At 34.4% G+C, this 13,131-nt stretch overlaps 1 long non-coding RNA gene across 1 annotated transcript; it reads right to left on the bottom strand.

Moving 5' to 3' along the window:
• Positions 1 to 350: 350 nt before the first annotated feature.
• On the bottom strand, positions 351 to 12,761 carry LOC117244106. Its single transcript, XR_004496566.1, has 3 exons — positions 12,659 to 12,761; positions 10,878 to 10,967; positions 351 to 2,080 (listed from the first exon to the last, which is right to left on the bottom strand). It is a non-coding gene; the product is annotated as an uncharacterized LOC117244106 (long non-coding RNA).
• Positions 12,762 to 13,131: the final 370 nt, after the last annotated feature.

The raw sequence follows: 13,131 nt of genomic DNA on the forward strand, positions 1-13,131 counted from the left end.
TTCTGGCATTTGCAGACACCATGAGATTCCCCCCCCCCCATTTAATCCATCTGTGGGGCAGTTCAGACAATCAGGACAAGTGATATAGTCACTTGTTTATATAGAGTTATGACAGCTACAACTTCAAAACCTACTGGATCATAGGAAAAATCAAGGGGGAGGTTATTTCAAATAAAAAGTTGCTGAATGCATATTTCTGTATATTTTCAGGAATGTAAAGTTTCTATAAAAGCACAAATTTTGCATCTAGTAAGGACAGAGGAATCGTGATTTTTTTTTTAATATACTTAACAGATTTTAGGAAAAAAATAAAATAAAAATAAATACATATTCTTTTCATATGACATATTAGGTATTTTAAGAATTAGAATGTAAATAATATACTTGTTTTTCAGTATTACATTAGCTTCCCGATAAAGGACATTTTCTTTTGGTTTGAGGGAGATGGAAATGTTTTACTCTAGACAGACTCTTCTTAGCCTCACTTTAAACAAGTAGACTATATGGTCAACAGCAATTCCCAAACTTTCAAGCTAAGAAACATTTTCTTGTCAAAAGAATGCATCAAATGTATTGACATACTTCTACCCTACATTATGAAGGATATTTTGGAAGACTCTCTGGTACTGATATTCTGGCAATAAGAATATGCTGCTTATTCAGTGATACTATATATAAAACCAGCATTTTAATGGTTAAGTCAATGTGCTTTAGGTTTCATATACTAAATAACTCTTTATACCAAAGGACATTTTTGTCTCCACTGTCAATTACTTTTAATTGTAATTTTCAATTACACTGTCAATTGTTCCTCAGTATAAGAAACTAAAATACTTGAGTTAGACTGCTAAATAAAGTACATTTCCTTAATTCATGTTTTATATTGAAACCTGATTTTGATTGATTAAATGATTTTGATTGTGCAAAGCACCTTGAAATAGGTACACTTTTTTTCCTGTATAATTCTAGGTTTTGGTTAATTTCTATCTTTCTTTCTTTGATTTTTTTGGTTTTGTTTTTTTTCTTCTTTTTAGTTTTTTTTGTTTGTTTGTGGTTCTTTCTTAGTGGGGTGTTTGTTGTTTGCTGGTTTTCTTGTTTGTAATTTTGGGGTTTTTTAACACATGCATAGATGCCTTTTGTAGTTTGCTTTCCTTTACAGTATGACATCAGACACAAATCCAAAGAAGAAAATATCACCTGCTATAACAATTCACAAAGGAAAACATATCTGATGTGATACAAGAGGAATAGCTCTTGTTAAAAAGCTTCTGAGATATTTTTGTAATTTTTACTATAAATTATGTTTCTTCCAGGCAAAGAAGGATATAAAATAGTCTGTAATATAATAATTTTTTCTATAGTACAGTAAATACAATCATTTACACAGAAGACACTCAAGAAAAATCTCACATCAGGATGTTCTCAGCTCTCATCTGAGCTGAATGCCTGAAAAGCAACCTTGCAACTTTTGAAATGCTATTTCCCTAGAGTAATATAGGTTTTCAGATTAAATATAAATTATTTGATAAATGATGATAAACTTTATCATGATGAACTGATTAACAAATCAATTTCTCTTACTCGCTATTTTTCCTTAACAGAAAAAAGTTAAAAACCTGAGAAGTAGACACTAATACTTTCATTCAAAACTGTACAGAAATTTCTGAGTAAATCTGAAAATATCAGCTTTATGATTGCAGATTGAGAGAGTAATTAGCTAGTAGCTTTTCTTTTTGATAAAGATCAAGCTTTTATCCATGGCTGTCAACTACGGACAATACAACAAAACACACTGTAAAGATGCTTACCACCAATACTCAAAGTAGAGTACCTTGTCGTCTTCATGTAAGAAATAAACACATTAAGAGTTATTTTTTATTGGTAGTTCTCTCACTTCTTTTTTGTGATACAAAACAACCATACAAAATAATTGTGGAAGAGTTGGAAACATTGGGAAGTTCAGCTGTACTCACTGCTGCTGTGGAAGCAATGCCTTTCTTTATGATAATATGGCTGTCCAGCTCTTACATTTGCCTGACCACACATATCATCATATCTATCCTGTGCAATGACCCAAAACCTGAAAAAGATAAGGTAAGGTAATATTTTTCAAAATCAGTACTATTTTCAAGGTTATACAGTTTCAGTATACAAAGAACTGCATTTCCTAGAAAAATCCATCGAGTAGCAAATGCACCATCCCAATTTCTTATCAATACTATCACTGTGAATGTGTCTCACTTCGCTCCCCCTACCCTTTCACATAGTCCAGGTTTTCTTTATTCAATGGAGGAACATCATATTATGTGCTCAGATATTCAAAATTCCCATGGCAATCTGCCTGGATGTCTAGGACACCTCTGAGATGGGTCATGCCCCACAACAGACACATCCAACAGAACCCCTGTACCACCAGGCCAGTGAGTAGTGAAGGGACAAGTGTTAGAACGCAATCAGTCTGCAAGTCTGCAACATAAAGCAACTTCTCTTAAAAAACTGGTGGGTCCAGTCTTCACTGATAAGCATGATGTAAATTTAAAGCTAAAATTTAAGTGTGGCATACAGCTCTGATGGAAAACTAGCTTTAAGGCACATTGACAAAAATCCAGTAAATTCAGTAGATCTCTCTGACTCCAATAGGTTCAGAAGGCTTTTTTAAAAATTCCTTGAATGATGGGATTTGTTTCCTATCTTACTCTGAGCAAGCCCAAATCTTTCACATCCAGCAAAAAATGTATGCATTTTAGTGATGCACTGTTTTCTGGAACTTATTTCTGATACTGAAATTACTTATTTATGTTTGCTTTAAACAAAATGGACACTGATAAGATGGTTTCACATGCAATCCTGTAACAACAGTTTTGCCTTGTTTTTGTTTTTGTTTTTTGGAGTACTAATTCCCAAACTATGCTGACATGGTCCAGTGTGAGCTTCTAGAAAATCTTTGTGCATTGACTCAACATAATGTTGTTGGCAGTGGAGACTTCGTTGTTTATTGACAGCAGATTGTTCATTACCAAAATAATTATTTCTTTGAACATAACTGAAAACAGTAGACATGCCATCCAAATAGTCAGTCCTCTCCCAGGCAAACTACAAATGGGCAGGTGCAACTTAAACAGAGCACAGTATTTACTTTACCACTACTAATAATACATGGATTGTAAAGCCCATTTTCCTCAGGTTTTTAGATGGTATAATACACACACAACTTCCGCTAAAAGCAAACTTAACAGATGTTTTCCAGCTTCAGGGTTTTTTTCCTAAGAATCACTTTCAAGGTTTGCACTCTTACAGCAGAACTGATGAAAATATGATTGCTATTCATGACTCCTCCTCTGCTGCTGGGTAGGCACATTAAAAAGACATAGCTGTCTATCTCAATGTACCCATGCCATAGTAAAATGTGTGTTATTTACTGATAAAAACCACATGACAGCAGTTTAAAAACAGGATTTATTCTGTCAGTCAAATTAGGGAGGCAGAATATCCTCTATGCCAAGTGATTACTGTCTGGGTCTAAGTGTGGCAAACTGCCAGATCAATTATAATGGTAGAGAAGAGGAAATATGAAGACAGATTGGCTCAATTCTAAGCAGAAGCATCACTAAAAAAGAAACCCAGGGACACTTTAATGCAACATCCAATTACTTAAAAGTGCATCTTCGGCCTACAGTGCAGTTTTTGTTTATATGGTTTCTTTCTACATAGAGTATTAAAAGGGAGATCAGCTGGATGGATTTGGACAAATCAGGTGTAAATAAAAACAACACTGATACAACCCATGCCTTGATGCTTCTGAGATGTAAATTTCAGAAAGCCAGTTTTTACAACAAAAGCCTAGAAATACCAAGGGAAAACAGAAGAAGATAACCAATAACATTTCAGATGTAATCCTGTTAAAATAGTGCTATTTACCCCTTTGATCTGTAATTGATTTCAAGGGGAAAGAAAATGGCTAAATTACTTTTCATACTGAAGTTTCTCCTCTACTATTCATTATTTTATGGATAATTTACCTTTCCTAATACTGCAGGAAAAAGGATGGTAGTAGATTAAAGCCACCTAAAACTGATCTATGTTAGCTCCCTTATCATAAGAGGAAATTACAAAAGGCAGATAAACGTGTTTTGCCTTTTCTTACTATTATTTTTATTAATAGTGGGATTCATCTTCTCAGCTGCACATCTTTATTTCAGGTTCCTACAGCTGATGTGGGGAACATGCATGGGGAATGTGAGTTCCAAGAATTTAGTGTTCTGGAGAACAAATTTATCAGCTTTGTATGGTGTGGTCGGATCAGTCTTTAGATGAAACCGAAAGAAACTGATTCTGATAAAAGTTGCTAAGGCTAATGTTCCACAAGTGGTGCAAATTAGTATCTGATCATTATTTCATAGCAAAATGACATTATTTTGAATGACACACATCTAAAATCCTCCAGCCCTCACCATCATAAATATTATGGGACCAAATTAAAAATTAGTATCTAGAAATAGATAAAATACAGTAGTAAGAAATAATGAAGAAACTTCCAGGATTTCATCAGGGATAATTACATGACATTGTATATACATGAAACTACTAGATCTCTACTTTACAAAACTTCAGAATGCATTAAAATCCAGAGACATGCAGAAATGTGAAATCATGAAGTTCAAGATATGTGCACCAAAGCAGAAGGAAAATTAGACCTATTATTTGAAGCCTGCTGCATGAGGACTATTAAAAAGATGCACAATATATTGGGTCTTAAAGATATTTTTGCTAGAATTTGAAGATTTATGTAAAAAAAAAGAATGAAACAAGTGTTTTACTGAGATTCAGAAACTGTAAAAAGACAAAAGAAAAAGATAATAGTATGAGAGCCTTAAAGTTTTTTGAATCATTAGGAGGAATTCTTCATCTTTAACGGAAGAGAGATTTAAAATGAGTAATATTGCTAGAAGAATTTGAAAATAAGCACTGGAGAATCTAATGCTAAGCACTGTCAGTTTGTACTCCATTTGCCATTTTTTAACACACTATTATGAAAATGTATTTATAGTCCATAAATCTATCTTATGAATACAAAGTATTGAAAAGAAAACTACCATTTTATACAATATATAAAACTGTTTAACTGATGGCTTTAGCTCAGGAATCATCATACCCCAAAGTACTCTTTGTTAGGGGTCCATTTAGTATAACATAAGAAACTGGAGGAAAAATATCATTCAGTTAACTGCAGATCTGAGTAGCTGTTCAGTTTCTATCCAGCCTGTCAACGTGCGGAAATTATATTTCCATCTTGAATGTGTAAGCAGGTGAATACAACTCCCTCTATTTGCACCTTACAAATGTAGTACATGAAACAAGAAAGATCAGTGATGGAATGCTGTCATTTTTTCTACTATCATTCCTTTCAAAAATATACTGAAAAAAGATGGACACAGTGAGCTGTGTGAATGACTAAAAATTAGAAATAAACTCCATTTTAATTAGACAACAAAACTGCAATCTGTGGTGTTTTGGGTTTTTTTAACCACAAAGAGGTTAAAATTGATGCAACTGCCAATAAATGGAGACTAGAATATAACTATATGTATTTTTCTGCTGGGGACAATTAGCTACTGAAATAATTTACCCAGGTATAGAAGGGATACTTCTTGAAGCTCTTTAAGGGTGACATATTCCTTGAATAAATTCTATAGTTCAGGCAGAAGTTTTGGTCATAAACCAGAAACTACTAAGCAACAGTCTTTGACCTGTGCTCAACAGATCAAACCTGATGATCGCTAATTGTCCTATTCTGGTATAACAGTGTATGCATTTTAAATAGTCCTCCTCGTTGCCATTTAGTCTTTCTAATGTATCTCAGGACCCAGAGTGATGACTCTTCCCTCATGCCTTATCATTATCGCTAAGTCATTTCATTTCATTTCCCTTTGTCAAGAAAAAATCAAGATATATTTGTCAGAAATAAAACTTAAGCTGATCCAGTAATTAAGTTGAGTCAGGCAGAGCAATTTCTAAAACACTTATGCTTAAGAAAGATGTCTCACACTTTAGGCCAATAGCAGAATATGCAAGTGCAGAAGTTGAGGATGGCCATCTGCTTTCTGAGACAATTGGGAATGGACAACAGTCTGAAGCATCTGATAATGTCCACAGCTCCAGCTCCTCTGAGCCAGGAGTACCTGTCCATTGATGTTTTTTATTCTTATCACAGGGGAAGCCCTAACTGGCTCTAAACACAACCATGGAATCTGTCTGTACTTTGTTCACAGACTGAAAAAAATCTATATTTTCTATGTTACTTGTCTGACTACCTTGGTTCTGCCTCTACCTAATCACTTGGAAAGTATGGTCAGGCATACTGCTGACACATATATCCCAGTGGATAAGTAGACTAGCAGAGTCCTTCCTGAACCTATAGATGAGGCATGCCCGAAACATTAAGGATACACAGGTAAGCATTCACACAGGAAATGCTGCAATTAAGGTTGCATGCATTTTTTTGCTGTATCTACTTAGGCATCAAATTTACAGGCTAGATAAGCTACTATATTAGCTTATTAATTAATTATATTAATTATAAGACTACATCATAGTGCAAATATCAGTCAAATTAATCATTATTAATGTTGCATCCCTACTTTCCTGAAATTTACTTTATGTGGAACTACGATTTATATGACAGTTTTATGAAACCTTGTACATTATGGTGAACAGTTCAGTCTTCCATGTTAACAAACACAAAAAGAAATTGTTTGAGGAACAGCTTTGGCTTTTAATGCAAGAACTCAAATTGTACTTAATACAGTAATTCAAGTATCTAGACATCTGTTATCATACTTTTACAGCACTAAGTTGCTCACTAACTCATTTCAGTCCATAAGCTACTCTTCAAGTGCTGTAATGAAAACCATATCAATAGCTGAAATTAAGTGTATTGCTATGGACAGTAGGCAAATTTCTCTAACTGAAACAATTAATGTCATTGTCAAGTAGTAATAACTAAAATACCGAGGGGGAGATGTTTGAAGTGTTGTTGTTTGTCTTCCCAAGTCACTGTTATGTTATTAGCAGGGGCCCTGCTATCCAGGAGGTGGCTAAACACGTGGCTGCCCATGGGAAGCATGGAATTAAGTCCTTGTTTTGCTTTGCTTGCATACATGTCTTTAGCTCAACACACAACTTCTCTTACTTACACTGTTCTGATTCTTTCCCCCATCGCACCATGGAAGGACAGTGAATGAGCAACTGTGTGGGGATAGCTACCAGCTGGGATTAAAGCACCACAGTAATATAATTCTTTACTAGTGGATATTTAACTGTGTCACCTGGAAGATCTACAGAAACATGTAACCAGGCTAATTCCTTAGCAGATGAACAAATAAATCAACATCCTTTATAATTACATCCCTTCACTCTAAGCTATGATTTATTCCAGCTCCAGGAACAGCTGCTCTTCCCTGTATACTACCTTGTAATTTGGATGTTTACATTCTAGAGACCTTTCTTGAGGCAAAAATGTACCTTCTATTTTACCAGCTGTTTACCAAAAGGATAGTCTACTTTTCAAGCTGTGCAGTGATCCAAAAAGGATTTCACTAAAGGTCCAGTTGTTAGAGAAACATGAACTTACTAGGACTGAAAAATGAATACTTGCATGACTGCCAGAATTTGAATGAAGTGACATCTGGTCAAGCTGTCCTCAATATACATAGATTCACAGACCTGTCAGTCATAGTACTAAGCAAGTTGTTTGGAGGACTCCCAGAAAATCTTAAGGACACAAAACTACACTATAGAAGGCATGTCATTCCAAAGATTACATACTAGGGCACAAAACAAACTAGGGCACTTTTTAAAAATATGAGCAATTGACAGGTAATACAAGTTGAATGGATTCAAGTTATTCTGAAGTAATATTACTACAAAGCCAAATCTCTGGGGATTCACTGGAAAAATGACTCAGGTATAATGAGTGCATGCTATGTGCGTTATTCTAGCTAATGATATCCAACTCTCTTCCTTTAGTGCCAAAATTAGTCGTCTTCCTATCATTCAGAATAAAATATGATACTTACTTTCTCTGAAAAAATAATTTCTAAGAAACAAAAATAGCTTCTTGAACATATGAAAGTAATCTGTCAATGGTAACAGCTCCTCTAGTCTTTTACATAAAGGTGTGTTTGGGTATTATCATAGCAAGAACCATTGAGGGCAGTACAAATATAGTAGGTAGTTAAGCACAAGAAGAGAACTTCTACTAAAATCAATGGATTTCCATGACTTCATATCAAGTAAGATAATGTTTCAGCAGCATGAAGTCCTTGTACTAGGAAAGCAGAATTTGACTTTCTGCATTCTCTGAAAGTCTGAAGGGAGAAGTATGAAGTATGAAGGATATATACCTTACTGTATACCTTACTTGGTGTCTTTTTCACATGACAATTAGTATTTGAAACTACTTTTGGTTCAATTATTTCACTCTCCCATTTACCAACCTAGATGCAGTAAAAAGGCATGCTTTTTTTGAATTCCATCTCAGTAATTGAACTAATTCATCAGTCTTAACAAAGCCAGTAGCTTTTTCATCCAATCTTCCACTCAAACCCATCAACCATGCCATAAATAAACACAGCTCAGTGATCATGGAACTCTGAATATACTTCTTTTTTTCACTGTATAATTGAAGTTTGATATGTTCTGTTTTCTACTTCTTTGTGTGTGTGTGTGTTTTCTTTTACTTTATATCCTCTACATCATTTGCAGTCACAAATGTCTAAGATGAAAGTCTGGACTTCACAGAACACAAACTTCCTTGCCAGCTTCAACAATTATTTCAAAGATTGGTATGGTGGTTCAGTAATGCCTTGTCACTCAAAATAACGCTATTTATTGTCTCCCTCTCTAAAGGGAAGCCATTCTTCAGCATTATCCTTCACTGCATGTGTCTGGATCTATGAACACTGTGAAAAAAAATCTACTTTTTAGGCTAAAACATATATACATTATGTAAATAATCTTCTTAAATTAGGAAAGGAAACCAAAAGAACCTCAAAGCATTATAGTTTTCTACTTCGCTGCCTGATTGAGTAGGGAGCAGCTCTGTTCACAGACCTTAAGATGAATGGTTTTCACCTTGCTCTATTCTTCACATTGACCATCTCTTCATTCTGAAGCTTTACATGACCAGATTGTTCTCATTTGTGTGGGCAATGTTCTTCTAGATTTGCCTTTTTCTTTAACTTGCTAAAAGAAAGTGTTTGTTTCCTGCACATGAAATTCTGTTTTCCAGTTGCATCCACAAGTGGTTGAAAAGTAAATATGAAAGAAAGAAAAGCCTACCTCAGTTGTATGAGAGAAGCCTCCATAAGTCCAATAGGACAGAGTTGCTGATTATTGTATACAGAGAAATCTATCTAACTTCTTGAACTTTTTCTGAACTTCAGCAATTCACACAGAGTTTTTACACTAATTGCAAACCTTTTATCAGAGGAGATGGCACAAAGATGTTTTACTACTGCTCTATGATTAACTGATTTAGATATTTTGTACAATGTTCAAGAACAGAGCATGTCTGGAGATACAGAGTTCATATATCAACTATCACTTATAATAAAAATAATAATAAATAAATAAATAAATTTTTTTCTTGCAGATTGTACACATGTTAAAAAATAACAAAACCAGTATTGCTCAATACTACCATGGATACTTTTCCTTTGCAATATTAACTAGAAAATCCAAATTGTGAAGACAAATAAGTCCCTGAGAATATCAAAGAATAATTCAAGTATATGTAAAAATGTGGATTCTGTTTGTTTTCTGAGGTAAACTGACTAAAACAATTTTTGCCCTTCCTTTTCTTTAGTAACTTTTGAGTTCATTGATTTTCAAACTAATTACAAAAGAGGAGTAGAAATACCGAAACATATAATTCCCAAAATTTAGGGAAACCTCACAGAAATATAGATCAGAAGACCTTAAATCATTACTTTCTGAGGACGAAAATCAAACAAAAGTTGGATATTTATGCATTCACCGCGTAGAGGCCTATTTGTACAAGTAGTCTATGAAAACTACCAGGACAATATATATGACAATAGACACCATAAGCATGGTAGAATTAAGCAGTATCTTCCTTCTGAATCTCAAGACAGTTGCCATAGATTTGTTATATCACAGAGAAAAAAAACCAAACCAAACAAACTCCCCACAATCCAAACTACATAAAAGAACTAGGAAAGAGGAGACCTTAACTAAGTAATCTGAGAGCAAGTTCTATGATGTGGGCTGCGGTTGCATCTGAACTTCAACTATCAACTAACATTGCCACAGCTCCTTACCCTTTCCCTGTCCTCATTCCCACTCATTCCTAGAAAGCCTCTTCAAGAAAGTATACACAACTATCAACCACACAACACTAGATCAAAAGCTTCTTAAATTATCACATAATTATGACTTGAGAATGCAAATGTATTTCGGTGTAAATTGGGCAGGTTAACTGCAGTGTCTTTGGAAGTGGGTTATGGTCTACATTGCAACTTCAGTTGACATATGGTAAATAATATCCCTTGGCTCAGGCCCCAGACAATTTTTATGTAGCTCCACCCATCAAAGCACTGCCTGCTGTGTAACATTTTAGTGGGAGGCAGGGGGGAATTATTAGTCTAGGGACTTTTCCATTGGTGATTCTGATCCAAAAACTTTTTATAGGAATGGCACATTTGAGTGCCATTCATTAAAATATTAATTCATTTGGCCCAAGTTATTCCTTGTATGGTGTGTACAGGAAACAGCCACGGCAGATGAGGAACTTGCAGAACTGAAGTCATAATAGGAACATGAGGCTGTGAGTGAATGATGCTCAGCAGATGACTCACCTCATTTCTAAGCTGACTTTTCTGTTCGATCCTAAGCCATCACATCTCCAAATGACAACACCTGTTGCTCTGCAGGGGGTTGGGAGGCCACTGATTTCATTATATGAGGCAGAAAGCAAAATTAAATGAGTTGATAATGGTACATCAGCAATTAATGTAGTAAGGTGATTTTGATGTGACTCAAACTTCACCACGACTTTACATATCCATCTACAAATGTCTTATCATACAAGTTATAGTTTCTGACTATCATTAAAAGGAATACCTTTTAAAATTAAAAAAAGGAATCCCTGTTAAATACAAATACCTGAAGATGTGCTGGATGCCAAATGTTTCTAAACATCTAACATATTACAGAATGAGCTGATAGCAGATAGAGAGATGAAATTTTAGAGCAGAAAAAATTGAGATCCAATTTAGACAAGCATTTATAGTATTTAATTGGGATGCATTTGACTTGCATGGGACTTAGGCCTATGTTGAACTGTTTCACAATGTTTGCCTGGATTTCTATTTTACATCTGAATTACAGAAAATTAAATAAAAAAAATCTTAAGAATCCCATATCTGCATTATTTAATCATAGTGAAAAAAAGTACTTCAAGTGCTTTGATGCACTGCACATTTAATCCAGCTTCTGAGAAGATGATGGCTGCAATAAGCACTGGATCAGGTCATGGATCAGCAATACATGTCAAACACTATCTCCTCCTAACTTGTTCTTAAGTACCTACAGTTATGGAGTAGAACCATGCCTTTCAGTAAGCCATTTTACTCCTCAGCTATTAAGCATCTACTCTTAATAACTCACCTAAACTTTTATTTCTTAGCTTCAGGCTACTGCTTGACTCTTGAAAAAGCATAATTAACTTTTGAGACTTTTATGTGCTCAACTCTCTACTAGACTATTTTAATTTAGCTACTTTGGTCCCACATGTATATTTTTTGAAAAAGCTTGCATAAATTTTTATTTATTATTTTTTTATACTTATTTTATTTTTATTTCCTTGGTGTTTTCTTCAGTTTTACTTTATTCTCCCAAAACTGTGGAAACCATGGAATCAATATAACACAATTAATATGCAGTATGTTATCTGCTTTATATCTTCATCTGACTCCTCCAGCTCTTTATTGTCTTTTACCCCTAGTTTTGTAATTGTGGGATTTTTTTCTGAGGTGTAAGAATTGCACTCTTTTAATCAGAATGGAAACCCCTTGATAATTCATTCTGAAATATAACAACTTTCTCTTTAAAGAATAAAGGCAGCTTTTAAATAGCATAAAGGAACAGTACTACATAGCAGATCACATCAAGTAGACATTACCCTATCCAACTTTCCAAGAAAGTCTGTTCAAATTACTTTGCATTGAGAAAGTCCATATGGCAAAAGCCAGTCTATTCTCATTAAGATGTCTGTCATAATGATGCAAAGTATCACTTTTAAGGGAGTTCACTGTTACTCAAACTGCTAAAAATATTAAAAGGACATGTTTAAAATACCGTCAACAACAAATGCTGCTTCCATTTAAAAAGGTGCTACAAGATTCCTGAATATCAAAAATAGTAAGAAACGTGGCATATTATATCAAATACTACTTCAATTTAGTTATTTTAAATCTTCTGTAAGACAATCAACAGAAGAAAGAAAGTTATTCTTTTCAATTTTTCAAAGGTTAGTGACATCTCATGCAACATGTTCTCTTATGAGGAGAGACTGCTGGATCTGAGACTGCTTGGTCTACAAAATAGAAGACTGAGAAGGGACTTCATCAATACGTACACATATCTCAAATGTGGATATCAAGAGAACGGTGTCAGACTGTTCTTGGTGGTGCCCAGTGAGAGGATGAGGAGCGATGTCCATTCTGTTTACTGGGAAAATGCTGAACAGAAAATTTAAAGACTATGCTTATAAATTGAATTTTCAAAGCATTTTCTGGTATTGCTAACAGTCTTTACACTCTTAATTTTTATCTACACTTATTTTGTCCAAATCAAGATAAAAATAAAGTAATTTTCTTTGCTTTAGGTGCTTTAAAAAGGAATCTGTTCCAAAGAAGCTCTCAGGTTTGATCCTGAAAGTCTTCTATTTAAAAACCAAATAGGGACTCTAAGAAAAATTGCAGGATTACACTGAAAACATACACTGAAATGGAAATGCAGGCCACTGGAAGTGCTCTATGACATCTCAGAACTAAAAGAAACACTAAGTTCAAAAAGTATAATTTTTTAATGCAAAATCAAATCAGGTTA

This window comes from Parus major, chromosome 3 (assembly GCF_001522545.3).
Source record: "Parus major isolate Abel chromosome 3, Parus_major1.1, whole genome shotgun sequence".
Classification (NCBI taxonomy): Eukaryota; Metazoa; Chordata; class Aves; order Passeriformes; family Paridae; genus Parus; species Parus major.